Source organism: Phyllostomus hastatus, unplaced genomic scaffold, assembly GCF_019186645.2.
Source record: "Phyllostomus hastatus isolate PE091 unplaced genomic scaffold, TTU_PhHast_1.1 phas_scaffold_39, whole genome shotgun sequence".
NCBI lineage: Eukaryota > Metazoa > Chordata > Mammalia > Chiroptera > Phyllostomidae > Phyllostomus > Phyllostomus hastatus.
Genome location: NW_025334028.1, coordinates 32,629,296 through 32,642,283, shown reverse-complemented (window position 1 = coordinate 32,642,283; position 12,988 = coordinate 32,629,296). Strand labels below are relative to the sequence as shown.

General features: G+C 37.1%; 1 pseudogene; it reads left to right on the top strand.

Moving 5' to 3' along the window:
- Positions 1-322: 322 nt before the first annotated feature.
- LOC123806796 lies at positions 323-1,699 on the top strand (annotated as a pseudogene).
- The last annotated feature ends 11,289 nt before the right edge of the window (positions 1,700-12,988 follow it).

Here is a 12,988-nt window from a genome sequence, read left to right as displayed (position 1 = left end):
TGGAGTGGACCTGAAAACAGAGCAACTGGGAACTGCCAGGGCATCCTTCCTTGGGGAGGCAGAGCCAGGTAACAAGGTGAGAAGCTAGATTTACCAGAAAAATGAGTGAAATTCACGACGGTAGGGTGGTCAAGCATTAGTGATGTTTAATAGGCTGCCAACTATGTGCAAATGGTGTGTTTGTTAAGGCTGTAATTCAACTCCACCGGCCCAGCTTTCAGTTAGGTTGATTAAAAACAAACGAGGCCTATCTAACTTTTCCACAATGGGTTTGCCACCAGAACATAGGTGTCATGAATGCCACCACCAAATCAAAGCTAAAATGGGAAAGGGAAAGACTCATATCAGCATAGTTGTCATTGAACACGTAGATTCTGACAAGTCTACCACTACTGGCCATCTGATCTACAGATGTGGTGGGATTGGCAAAAGAACCATTAGAAAACTTGTGAAGGAGGCTGCTGAGGTGGGACAGGGCTCCTTCAAGGATGCTTGGGTCTTGGATAAACTGAAAGCTAAACCTAAGTCGGATCACCATTGATAGCACCCTGTGGAAATTGAGACCAGCAGGTATTATGTGACCATCACTGATGCTCCAGGACACAGAGACTTTATAAAAAACTGGATTACAGGCACATCTCAGGCTGACTGTGGTGTCATGGTTGTTATCGCTGTTTTGGTGAATTTGAAGCAGGTGTCTTCAAGAATGGGCAGACCCACGAGCATGCTCTTCTTGCCTACACACTGGGTATGAAACCACTGATTGTTGGTGTTATAGATTCCACTGAACCATCCTACAGCCAGAAGAGATATGAGGAAATTGTTTAAAAAGTCATCACCAACATTAACAAAATTGGCTACAACTTGGACACAGTAGCATTTGTACCAGTTTCTGGTTGGAATGGCAACATACTGGAGCGAAGTGGTAACTAAGGTCCTAGGTTCAAAAGATGGAAGCTCTGCCGTAAAGACAGCAATGCAGGGGAACTGCACTGCTTGAAGCTCTGGATTGCGTCCTGCCACCAACTCGTCCAATTGACAAGACCCTGCATCTGCCCCTCCAGGATGTCTACACATCTGGTGGCATTGGTGCTGTCCCTATGGGCCAAGTGGAGACTGCTGTTCTCAAACCCAGCATGGTGGTCACCTTTGCTCCAGTCAACATTACAACTGAAGTAAAGTCTGTCGAAATGCACCATGAAGCGTTGAGTGAAACTCTTCCTGAAGATAATGTGGCCTTCCTTCACTGTCAAAAGCATGTCTCTCAAAGATGTTCATCATAGCAATGTGTTTGGTGACAGCAAAAATGAGCCACCAATGGAAGCAGCTCATTTTCCAGCTCAGGTGATTATCCAGAACCATCAGGCCAAATCATTGATGGATATGCATCTGTGCTGAATTGTCACACAGCTCCTGTTTGCAGATTTGCTGAGTGGAAGGAGAAGATTGATTGTTGTTTTGGGAAAAAGCTGAAAGATAGCCCATAGTTTTTGAAATCTGGTGATGCTGCCCTCATTAGTATGGTTCCTGGCAAGCCCATGTGTGTTGAGACCTGCCCTAACTGTCCTCCTCGGGGCCATTTTGCTGTTCCTGATGTGAGACAGGCAGTTGCTGTGGGTGTCATCAAGCAGTGGGCAACTAGGCAGCTGGAGCTGGCAAAGTCACCAGGTCCAACCAGAAACCTTGGTGGGCTAAATGAATAGTATCCTCAATACCTGCCTCTTAATTAGCAGTAGATGAATAGTTTCAGAACTGCAATTGGTCATTTAAAATTAATAGTAAAAGACTGGTTAATGATTAAAATGCAGAGTAAAACTTTGAGAAGAAAAGAAGAGTGTTTTGTAGACAGTTTTTTTTTTTTGCATGTGTGGCAGTTTTTATTAGTTTTTAAAATCAATACTTTTAAATGGAAACAACTTGGCCAAAAATATGTCACAGAATTTTGAGACCCATTAATACATAGTTTAATGAGGAAAGAAAGGTCCATGCAGGCTAATGTTAGATCATTGAAGAGCAGGGTCTGTGCATTGTGTCTGGGCCTATGCACACTGGATAGAGGAGAATGAGACTGAAGGCAAGAATCTGATGGGTTTCAGAGGACAGGACAAGGCTGGAGGGAATCTTGAGAATGAAAGACTCAGGAGTTGCCAGAAGTGTTGGAGAGGCCATTGAACCTTTGCCTAACATGTAATGGGGACATTTACCAATTTTATTTTTGACAGAAACATGACCTTAGCTGATATCTAGATGTTATTTAGTCTATTGTTGAAAACAATTATAACATTACTTTTATTTATTTGACCTACAATTGTTATTTGTTACTATAACTGTATTTCAGCTATCCACACATATATTTAAGTCTTGTTTTATATGCATTTTTATACTATTTGATGCATTAAAATTCATAGCTATTACAATTTATTTGTAGATTATCAAGGTAAAATTTTGCTTTGCTTACCCAAGAACATGGTGTTCATTATCATTTGTTCAGCTCTTCTTTTATATCTCAGGTAATTTAAAGTATTTCTTAGTAGATCTTCCATATTTCTTCTTAAACGTTACGAGGTGTGAGAGTCTGCTAGTTTTTCCCTAACATCATTTCCCCCTCTTTTCGTGTAGTGGCAGCCAAGTTTTAGCTGACACACAGCCACCCAGAATAAAAGCTTTATTTTACAACCTCTCTTGCAGGTAAACTTGGCCAGGTGACTAAGTTTTGGACAATGGGATATAAGTGAAAGCAGTATGTGCAATTTTGAGAAGTGTTCTTTAAAGGAGAGGAATGTTCTCTTTCCTCTTTTTTTGTGGTAAGAATGGGACACCATGGCTGGAGCACAAAGCTGGAGGAGCCTGGGACTGGCTGTGCGGATCTGTGAAAGTGCTATTCTCATCTTGGACTCCTGATCACTGGACTTTTCACATGGAACAATAATCACTTTTCTGTCTAAGCCACTGTTTGTTTGGGTTATATGTTGGACCTAATGCTAATTTATGTACTAAGGATTTCAAATCTCTTTTATTGGTATTGTAAATAACATTTTCCCATTGTATCTTCTAATTGGTTATTATTTCTATGTATAAAAAATCTATTGATATATTTATTTTGTACTTTACTAAATGACTGAATTTTAATATTGTTTGCAGTGGTTAGGAAACAAAGATGGAATACAGTAGAAAGGGGAAACACTGGTTTATGCTGTAGCTTTAGCACTTGAAAGGTATGGGGGACAATGTTTATTATAACAATAGTGGAGATAATTTGCATTTGTTAACTGCTACAGAAGTTTCACAGGAAAAGAATGGCAGGTTCAGGACAGCCAACTACCAATTTAGGGCACATGTGTAAGCTATAGAGCTTATGGAGAAGCATTTAAAGAGAGCCTCATCTGCAACTAGAGAGCCACCTGTGCTGAAAATAGGCCTGAAATTTGAATATAAGACTGGCACAGTTCCAAGAGATTGAATTAATAGCTTGAGCCAATCTTCTATGCTACGAAGTACTGTAATGGGGATATTTGGGTAGATGCTTTTAAGAACCACAAACCTACAGGTTCCCTTGAATCCCCGGGCTGGCTAACATACCTCCTCCTTGCAAAGAGAGCAGACTCTCATTGCATGGGGCAAAAGCCTGACGTGAAGCAGTTTTCTTAATAAAGGTGTTTATCCTCTTCAGGATCTTTCACTAGTTCCCCCTATTTTTTCTCAGCCAATAAAGCCAGATCTCAAAGGGTCTTTCCAGGGAAATACTACCTCTTCAGGAGGTGTATGCCACAGGGTATGGCTCATATTTACCCCAGGAACCAGAAAAAAAAAACCATGTATGTAGATGGTCTGTAGCTGAACAAGGATGGGCAGAATATAAGGCTGAGTAGGGAAGAGCTTTGCCTTTCTTTTTTTCCCCCCTCTTTCCATCAATCTTTTTGTTAGGTGCATTATTTAGTTTTATTTTGGGGACCTAGATTTTAGATTTGGGAGTTAGGTGATTTTGTGATTGGGATTTGGATAACAGGAAGGTGCACGAAAGAAAAGTCTCATGTATTGGAAGAGATGTGATAGACACATCCATGGGCCAGTGGTCAAACGAGGATGAAGCACTGTTTGTGGGGAGAAGCTGAACAAGTAAGGTAGAAGGAGAGGCATTGTGCTGAGGAAGCAGAGTACCCGAATGGGCATTTCTGCAGGTAGAGCAATTGCGGATGGGGCCAAGGACTGGAGTGCCAACCTGGTCGTGGGTATCTGAGTTGGAATTGAAAGAGGTTACTTGGAACCAGTAGGTCAGGAAACTGAAGGGCTGGGTTTTGGTGGAACACTGATGTCTTCAGGCAAATGACAGGATTTCTTTCACATGGAGAGGGAGACTGAACCAATGAGAAAGGGCTTCATTTCATTGGATTATAGTAACAGGAGAGGGACAGAGAACGTAATAAAACTGCATGAGTCTGAAAGAGTGAGTTTTATATGATGGGGTGTAAGTGGTGATAGTCTGGAAGCAAAGATACAATCCTTAGAGTTCTGAATCCATAGGAAGGCAGTGGAAGAGAAAATACCAGGGTGGGCAGAGTAGGCTTATGATTGTGAATACATAAAACAGAGTTTGTTCTTGGATTTTATTTATTTATTATTGTATTATTTATTATAAACAACTGTAAACCTACTTTTGCTATCCGCTGTATTTTCTTGCTATCTTTTTTTGGGTAGGAAAATATCTTTTTTATGTATCTAGTTAGATCAATCTGTTTGTAGCAATTCCTCCAAATATCAGCAATATCATTTCTGTCACTATGAATACAGTTTAAATGGGGAGTTGTGAGAGGTCAAATTCATGGGGCTGCCAACCCGCTGCCATTTTAAAGGAAAGTTTAAAATATTTATTATATGCATCAGCACATTATATACATATTTGTCAGTGGGAAGCACCTTTCTGTTTACATAAATTTTAAGAATTTATAATATTCTTCAGGACAAGTTAATTAAAAAATTCATAACAAGCTTTAAAAAAATCTGGTTATTCAAAATGACTAATCTGTTAATTTTAATAGTAGCTTAAAAGCAAATTTTTTTGCCTTTCAATGTTTTCCATGACAGCTTTTTTGTTTCTGTTACTCCATAGAAAATAATTAATGGACAATTCTAAAACAGATGGCTACTATTTATTTTGTAGTATATTTTATTTTTTATTTTAAGTTTTAAAATGATTTTTTTTATTTATTATTACAGAGGGGAAGGGAAGGAAAAAGAGCGGGAGAGAGAAACATCAATGTGTGGTTGCCTCTTGCACACCCCCACTGGGGACCTGGCCTACAACCCAGGCATGTGCCCTGACTGGAAATTGAACTGGTGATCCTTTGGTTCTCAGGCTGGCATTCAACCACTGAGCCATACCATCCAGGCCTGTAGTTTATTTTAAAACTATGCAACCCAATATATCTGCCATCACTTGGAACTAGTTATCAGAAGGTGACTGGACTTGTTGTTGAATGTGGACCCAACTGAAAATGAAAATGGTGGACAGTGATGCGACAAACACTGTAGAGGGGACCACATTCCTATGGAAGGATTGGAAACAGTTCCTAAGACTTTATTTTATTTATTAGTTAAATTCTGCTCTTGTTGTAACAGTCTATTAAATTTCATTTAGCTTTTGTGCTTGCATTTGCTTTCTTCCCATCAAGCCTCCACATTTATCACATTTTCTTCCCAGATCACCCTTTATTACATAGACTGCAAAGCTAAGAATAAGGTCCCTGTTATTTCTAAATTAGCCCCAAGATCATAAAATTTGATATATAATCCTTAATAAAAGAATTGAGAAATATCTAAATAAACACCTGCTTCAAAGCTTACTTGTAAATAAAATGTGTGTTTTTTTTTAGGAGTATCATGAGGAGTGTTGATGTATTCAGACATTTCATAGACTATCATTTTATCACTTTGAGGTTTGAAGTTTTCCATTGGTGTTCTAGAAAACATGGGGAGCTTGCAGATCACAGAAGGGTTGATTTGCTCATTCTCATAAAAATGGAAATGCTAAAAAGAAGATATTTGTTTAGAATTTTAGCAAATATACACCTGTGTTAAGTTAGTGCAGTTCACCTACCAAACATATCACATATTGTGTGTACATGTTTTGATATTTTAAATTAATTGATTATTTTAGTAAATATTTTTTTGAATTCTTATATTCCTTACAAATAACTCTCTATCTAGCAAGAGGGGAGAACTTGGGCATGACAGTATTTTGGTTATTGCTTAGACTGTGGTCTTTCCTAATGCGAATTGTCAGTGGGCCCCAATGTTCAGAAAGCCAAGTGATACAGAGATGATATCCACCAATTCTATATTCATGAAGCTTTATTTGTTAACTTTTTAGTGTGTATACTAAGGAGGTATAAATGAAAGACAGTTTGAGCTGAGGCAATTCTGAACTGTAAATATGGTCTCTGAAGAGCCTCCCATAGCCCCACTCTGCCTTAAATTCATGGTCTACTTGAGTTTCTGCATGTTCAGTACAATCCACAAAGGTATTAATCCCCTGCTTTGAAAGGTACTGTTTTGGAAAAGTTGATGCAAACTTTTTGTTTGTTGATTTTTTTGTAGTTGATTTTTTTTTGTAGTACCACAAAAGACAGAATATATTTGTTTATGTACTTCCTTTCTAAAGGGTTAAAATCTCTCTAATTGTTTTGTAAAATTAGTTGAGTCAAAGTTAATGCAAAAAATCAATAGTCTTTCTATCATCGATGGAATAAATTAACAAATTATTTATGATTAGAATACGTATTGATTGGTAAAGTTGTCATCTCTCATTTTACCAGAATACCTTTGTTTCAATCCTCTTTTTGAGGTAAGGCAGTGACTTTTTGCAGTGATTGATTTGGGCCATTAATGACAAGTCCAAGTAGGTTTTAGTTCATCCATCTTTCTGTAGTCCAGACAAAAAGGCTACTACAAATAAACCTCCTGTCTGAGTGATTTTTGACAGAAAGAAGTCCAAGGGGCCTCCTAGCCTATTGCTTACTTGTCCCTTCGTCTCCCTGCCAGGAATGACACAGCTCCAAGTGGGGCCCTGGAACCTTGACTTCATCGTGTCCAAGAACCTAACTGCGAGATAATCCTGATGGGGCACTAACTTCACACCTTGAAATTTGGGTACAGTTTCAGGGGTCTCTGAGACTGTCTGGGTGTTGGTAGAGAATGACACAAGGAAACACAAATGCTCACTATGATAGCACACACAAATACTTGCAAATGTGTGTATTGACATGATGTCTCTGCGTCCAGACTTGCAAAATGATGAAAGTGATAAGAGAAATTGTGGTTATAGAACATTACCTTTTTTTTTCTTTTAATGACAGTACTGCTTTCAAGTTTTCTTTACTTGGCTGTGACAGAAGTAATTTTTTTTAAAGTTTCCATTTCAACAACCATGTGGGTATAAATGGCATCTGAGCTGGCACCACATTGACAGGCAGATTCTTCAGTGCACATTTCATTGAATGCTCACTGTTCCTGCTTCTTGACTGGTTCCCTTGAGAATTCTGTTCTCATTTCTGCAGGAAGGTGTTGTTATCCTCCACTAGCACCACAAGGGCTTCTAAAAGCAAAAATACCTGAAGCAAGATACTCAGTAATTTGACAAACTCCATTATATAGTGGAAATCCAGTGACTTCATTAGCATGACTAAAACTAAAACAATTCTGTGTATCTGCTGTGTTTTTTAATTTCTAATTTTTATTTTTCAATTGTAGTTGACATTCAATAGTATATTAGTTTCAGGTGTAGAGAATGCTGGTTAAACATTTATATAATTAACTAGGTGATCTCCCTAATAAGTGTAGTTTCCACCTGGCATCATACATAGCTATTACAATATTATTGACTATATTCCTTATGCTGTGCTTTAAATCCCTATGACTATTTTGTAACTACCAATTTGTACTTCTTAATCCCTTCACCTCTTTCACCCATTCCTTCGTCCCCCTCCCATCTGGCAACCATTGGTTTGTTCTCTGTATCTATGAGTCTGTTTCTGTTTTGCTTGTTCAATTTTTTCTTTAGAGTTCACATATAAGTGAAATCATATGGTATTTCACTTTCTCTATATGACTTATTTCACTTAGCATAATACCTTCTAAATCCATCCATGTTGTTGCAAATTGTAAGATTTCAATTTTTTGTATGGTCAAGTAATATTCCATTGTGTGTATATACCGCCTCTTTTTTTATCCAATTGTTTATTGATGGGCACTTACATCTTTTCTAGATCTTGATTATTATAAATAATGCTGCAATGACCATAGATGTGCATATATCTTTTAATATTAATGTTTTAGATTTTTGAGGGGTGAATACTCAGAAGTGGAATTGCTGGGTCATAAGGTAATTTTTTTTTAGGAGCATCCTTATTGTTTTTCACTGTGGCTGCACCAATTTGCAGTTCTACCAATAATGCACAAGGTTTCCCTTTTTCCAAATCCTCCTCAATACTTATTGTTTGTTGATTTACTCATAACAGCTTTTAATTTGCATTTCTTTGATGATTAGTAATGTTCAGCATCTTTTCATATGTCTATTGGCCATCTGTATGTACTGTTTGGAGAAATGTCCATTCAGGTCCTCTGTCCACATTTTAAATTGGATTGTGTTTTTGGTGTTAAATTGTATGGGTTCTTTATACATTTTGGATATTAACTCCTTATTGGATGTCTTATTGGTGAAAACCTTTTCCCATTCAGTAGGTTGTCTTTTGGTTTCATTGATAGTTTTCTCTGTTATGTAAAAATCTTTTAGTTTGAAGTAATTCTATTTCCTTATTTTCTTTTGTTTCCCTTGCCCAAGAAGATATATCAGAAAAAATATTACTAAGAGCAATGTCAGAGAGTTTACTGCCTATGCTTTCTTCTGGGAGTTTTAGTTTGGGGTCTTACATTTAGGTCTTTAATCTATTTAAAATTTATTCTTGTATAAACTTATGATGTAAGAAGGTGGCCTACTTTTATTTTTTTGTATCTGTCGAGTTCTCCTAACATGACTTATTGAATAGACTGTTTTTACTTCATTGTATTTTTTGCCTCACTTTTCATAGGTTAATTGATCATATACATGTGGGCTTATTTCTGGACTCTATTCTGCTCCATTGAACACTGTATTCTTTTTATACCAGTACCATGCTGTTTTGATTATGATAGCCTTTTAATATAGTTTGCTATTAGGTAATATGATACTTCTAATTTTGTTCTTCCTTATGTGACTATTTAGGGTCTTTGTAGTTTCCTATAAATTTTAGAATTATTTGTTCTAGTTTTGTGAAAAATGCCATTGGTTTTTTGATAGAGATTGCATTAAAATCTATAGATTGTTTTGGGCAGTATGGACATTTTAACAATGTTAATTCTTCCTATTCATGAGCATAGTATATGATTCCATTTATTTGTATCTTTTTCAATTTCTTTCTTCAATGTTTTATAATTTTCCAAGTCCAGGTCTTTTACCTCCTTGGTTAAATTTATTGCTAAGTATTTTTTGAAGCAATTATAAGTGGGATGGTTTTAATTCCTCTTTTTCCTGGTTTGTTATTAGTGTTTAAAAATGCAGCCAACTTCTGAGTATTAATTTTGGATCCTGCTATGTTATTAAATTTATTTATTCTCATAGTTTTTGTGGTGGACTATTTAGGATTCTTTCTACATAGTATCATGGCACCTGTGAATAATGACAGTTTTACTTGTTCCATTACAATTTGGTTGTCTTTTATTTCTTTTATTTTTCTTGTATGATTGCTATGGCCAGAAATTCCAATATTATGTTGAGTAAAAGTGGTGAAAGTGGACATCATTGTCTTATTCCTGATCTTAAGGAAAATGCTTTTAGCTTTTCCCATTGAATATGTTGTCAGATGCGGGGTTGTCCTATGTGGCTTTTATTATGAGATGTGTGCCCTTATTTCTCACTTTGCTGGGGATTTTTATTACAAATGGATGTTGAGTTTTGTCAAATCATTTTTCTTTATCTATTGATATAGTCATAGGATTTTATCCTTTATTTGTTTATGTGGTACATTGTATTAACTCTTCTATTTTTAGGAATCACGTTTGGTCAGAGTATTAAGTATAAGCTGAAGTGATTTGAATGACATATTTTAATCTTACTCTCACAACAAGAGCAACAGGAGAATGTAAAAGAAAAACATAAAAATATAAGACTGACTAAATTAAGAGAACAGAGCTATTTTCATAGAAGAAAGTTGTGATACTCAAAAATGTAGCAGACAGAAATAAAGGAAAAATTGAATATTAAAATCTAGTGTAAAGTGAAAAAGAGAGAGAAAAATACGTATAAGATTAAGCTCTTTAAATGAGTAGCTTTGAAAAGTCTGGGGATGTATAGATTTTAGCAGTTACTGATCAGAAACTATGAATTTGTTCCAGATAATATTAACAGAAGAATGGGATGAAGACCATGAAGAGCAGACTGGGATGATTAATGAAAGGTGGTTTCTTAAACCTGCACACATCCTTCCTAGACTCTGTTCTGCAGAAAAGTAGTTATAATATGTTAAGTACAGAGAGATTGCTATACTATATGGTTATAGATTTGGGAGATGATAACTTGAAGGATCAATGTAGAATTCTGAAAGAATATCCAGAATATCCAGATAAGTTTCAAAATAACAGTTATGGCAGGAGAGTGTGCAGGTATTGTCTGTGCCCTGTGGGAACATACCTGAAAATTGTGGACTCTAAGGGAAGCCATAGCAATGACAAGGTTATCTGCTAGTAGCCTGTTAGGATAATAATAGATCGAGTTTAATTAGACATTGGTTGGATGGAAGAATAAGCCTGAGTGGAATTATCTGACTCCAGAGTGATGGTGGATAAAAATTGTATGAACAAATGTGTTGGTAAGAAAGAGAACTCACTGACTGAGTGTCCACAGATGAAATGTAAAGTAGTATATTAGAAAGACACAATGTATTCACCAGAATGCAAAGGGAAATAGGAAATAATGCTCTCAAAATCAACACACAGTATTGACCTGACTTATGGAAGAGCAGGAAAAACTCTTAGTGAACAAGATGGAACTGTTATAAGTGCAACATAAAAGTATAATAGTTGTTTTCAGTAGTGGTGGCACAGAGAGTTCCTGGGGGGGGTTAATGAATAATGGGACCTGGGCCTCACCTCGCACCGGTTCAGCCAGAGCATCTGATGGTGCAGCCCTGACAATGGCTCACTGGCAGTGCTCATTATAATGTGCAGTGTGTGGTGAAACACTGGAACAGATCAGGAGAGGGTAATGCTTATTTGAGGCACTGCCTAGAGGCAAATAGGAAATATTTCGCTCCTTGCTAGGCACTAGGGGTCACTCAGGGGCCTCAGTAGGAGCTTCAGACAAGCATTCTATTGATTAATAATTTTCCAGCTGAAATATAATGGGTATGTGGAAGTAACTTTCCCCACCAGGTAGGTCTTTTAGGCTCAAACAATTTAATAGCAAGAGGTAGTGACAACCACACACGGCAGCACATGAAAGCTCTGTCAGGAGACACAGACCACACTCAATTGCACTAGGAAGATGACAACACAGGCTCAGAAGGAAATTAAGAAGTTTTAAATCAGCTAGATGTGGAGGTGGGTGGAAAGCTCTTCAAATAAGGCTTGCTGCCTGGGTGTGCTACCATTGCAAATTTCCATGTACTAAGACAAGACTTTCTCACATGCCACAACCTGAGAGAAGTGACAATATGAGCAGGTGGATTGTGAATAAATGTACTTAGCCTTTTAAAGGGAAGTTTCTTTCAGTTGAAGTTTACAGGTCATAGGTTTTGATAATGGAAAGCACAGACTGACTGGGTGAGGTTGAAACTAAGGAGCTTGGGGTTTAGGAGCTATGACAGCTTCCACTTGAGAAGAGTCATTCAGTGAATCACCAGTTTCTCTTAGGGCAAAAAGTTAAAATGAAGAGCCAGAGATGGGGTCAAGGATAGAGAAGTTGTTGCTGATGAAAGATAGTAGTTTAGGGGATACTTATGAAAATTCAGTTATTTACCAACAAACTATTAGCCATTTAGATGAGATAATTCTTAGAGTGAAGAAACTGTCCTTGAATGGCAGAATTTTTGGCATCTCCAGACCCCAGCACAAAATGCCAGTATACCTCAGCTGCTACCTGGTGGCAGCATCAGTTGGAAGAGCTTGATCATATTAAGGAATCTATACGGCTGTAAGGGGCTCAGTCTGGGAATGGAGACTGTGTAAAAAGTGAGGAGTGACTAACCAGGGACCTAGGCCATAGTGGCATTAGTCTTAAAGGTCTCTCAAGAAAAAGGTAGACAGTTCTAATTATGTTCTCCTTTGAGAGATGGTTTCTTAAACAATTTGCATTGGTGACAAGGCCCAGAGATTTGTGGGGTGGGAAAGTACTAGTCTCCTTGGGACCATGTGGAGCTGAGTCCCCTATAGCTGTGTCCATAGTTCTCAGGCAAGGAAGCAAGGCCTCATGTGGGATGTTTGGAGCTCTGTAGTTTCTTCTATCAATCAAGTTTTATGCGGACAATGTCAAGGTTAGGAATATGCCTCAGATCTCATGAAAGGAAGCTGTGGCTAGTGGAGGCCTACTGTTAATTAAACCCAGCAACTATTTATCTAAAATTCTAAGTAAAAGGAAGAGAAGGACAAGTTAATTTGTCTTAAGAGTAAATGACAAAATAAGTGATATGATATTAAACTATATCCATAAAAATCAAGAAAAATACTGGATACCTATTTTCATGCCTATGTAAACATTTTTTAGAGGCTTTAGTTAATGTAATAGAAGAAGTAAAACAATCAATGTAAATATTAGATAGATTTAGCTCTATTTCTGATGACTAAAAACCCAAACATTTTTTTCTAAAACTATTAAAATTAAGAGAATTTGAAGTAGTGATAAAGAGATTAAAAAGTAAGGTGTATCCTATATAAGAAAGTATAAAATATTTATTGGAGATTA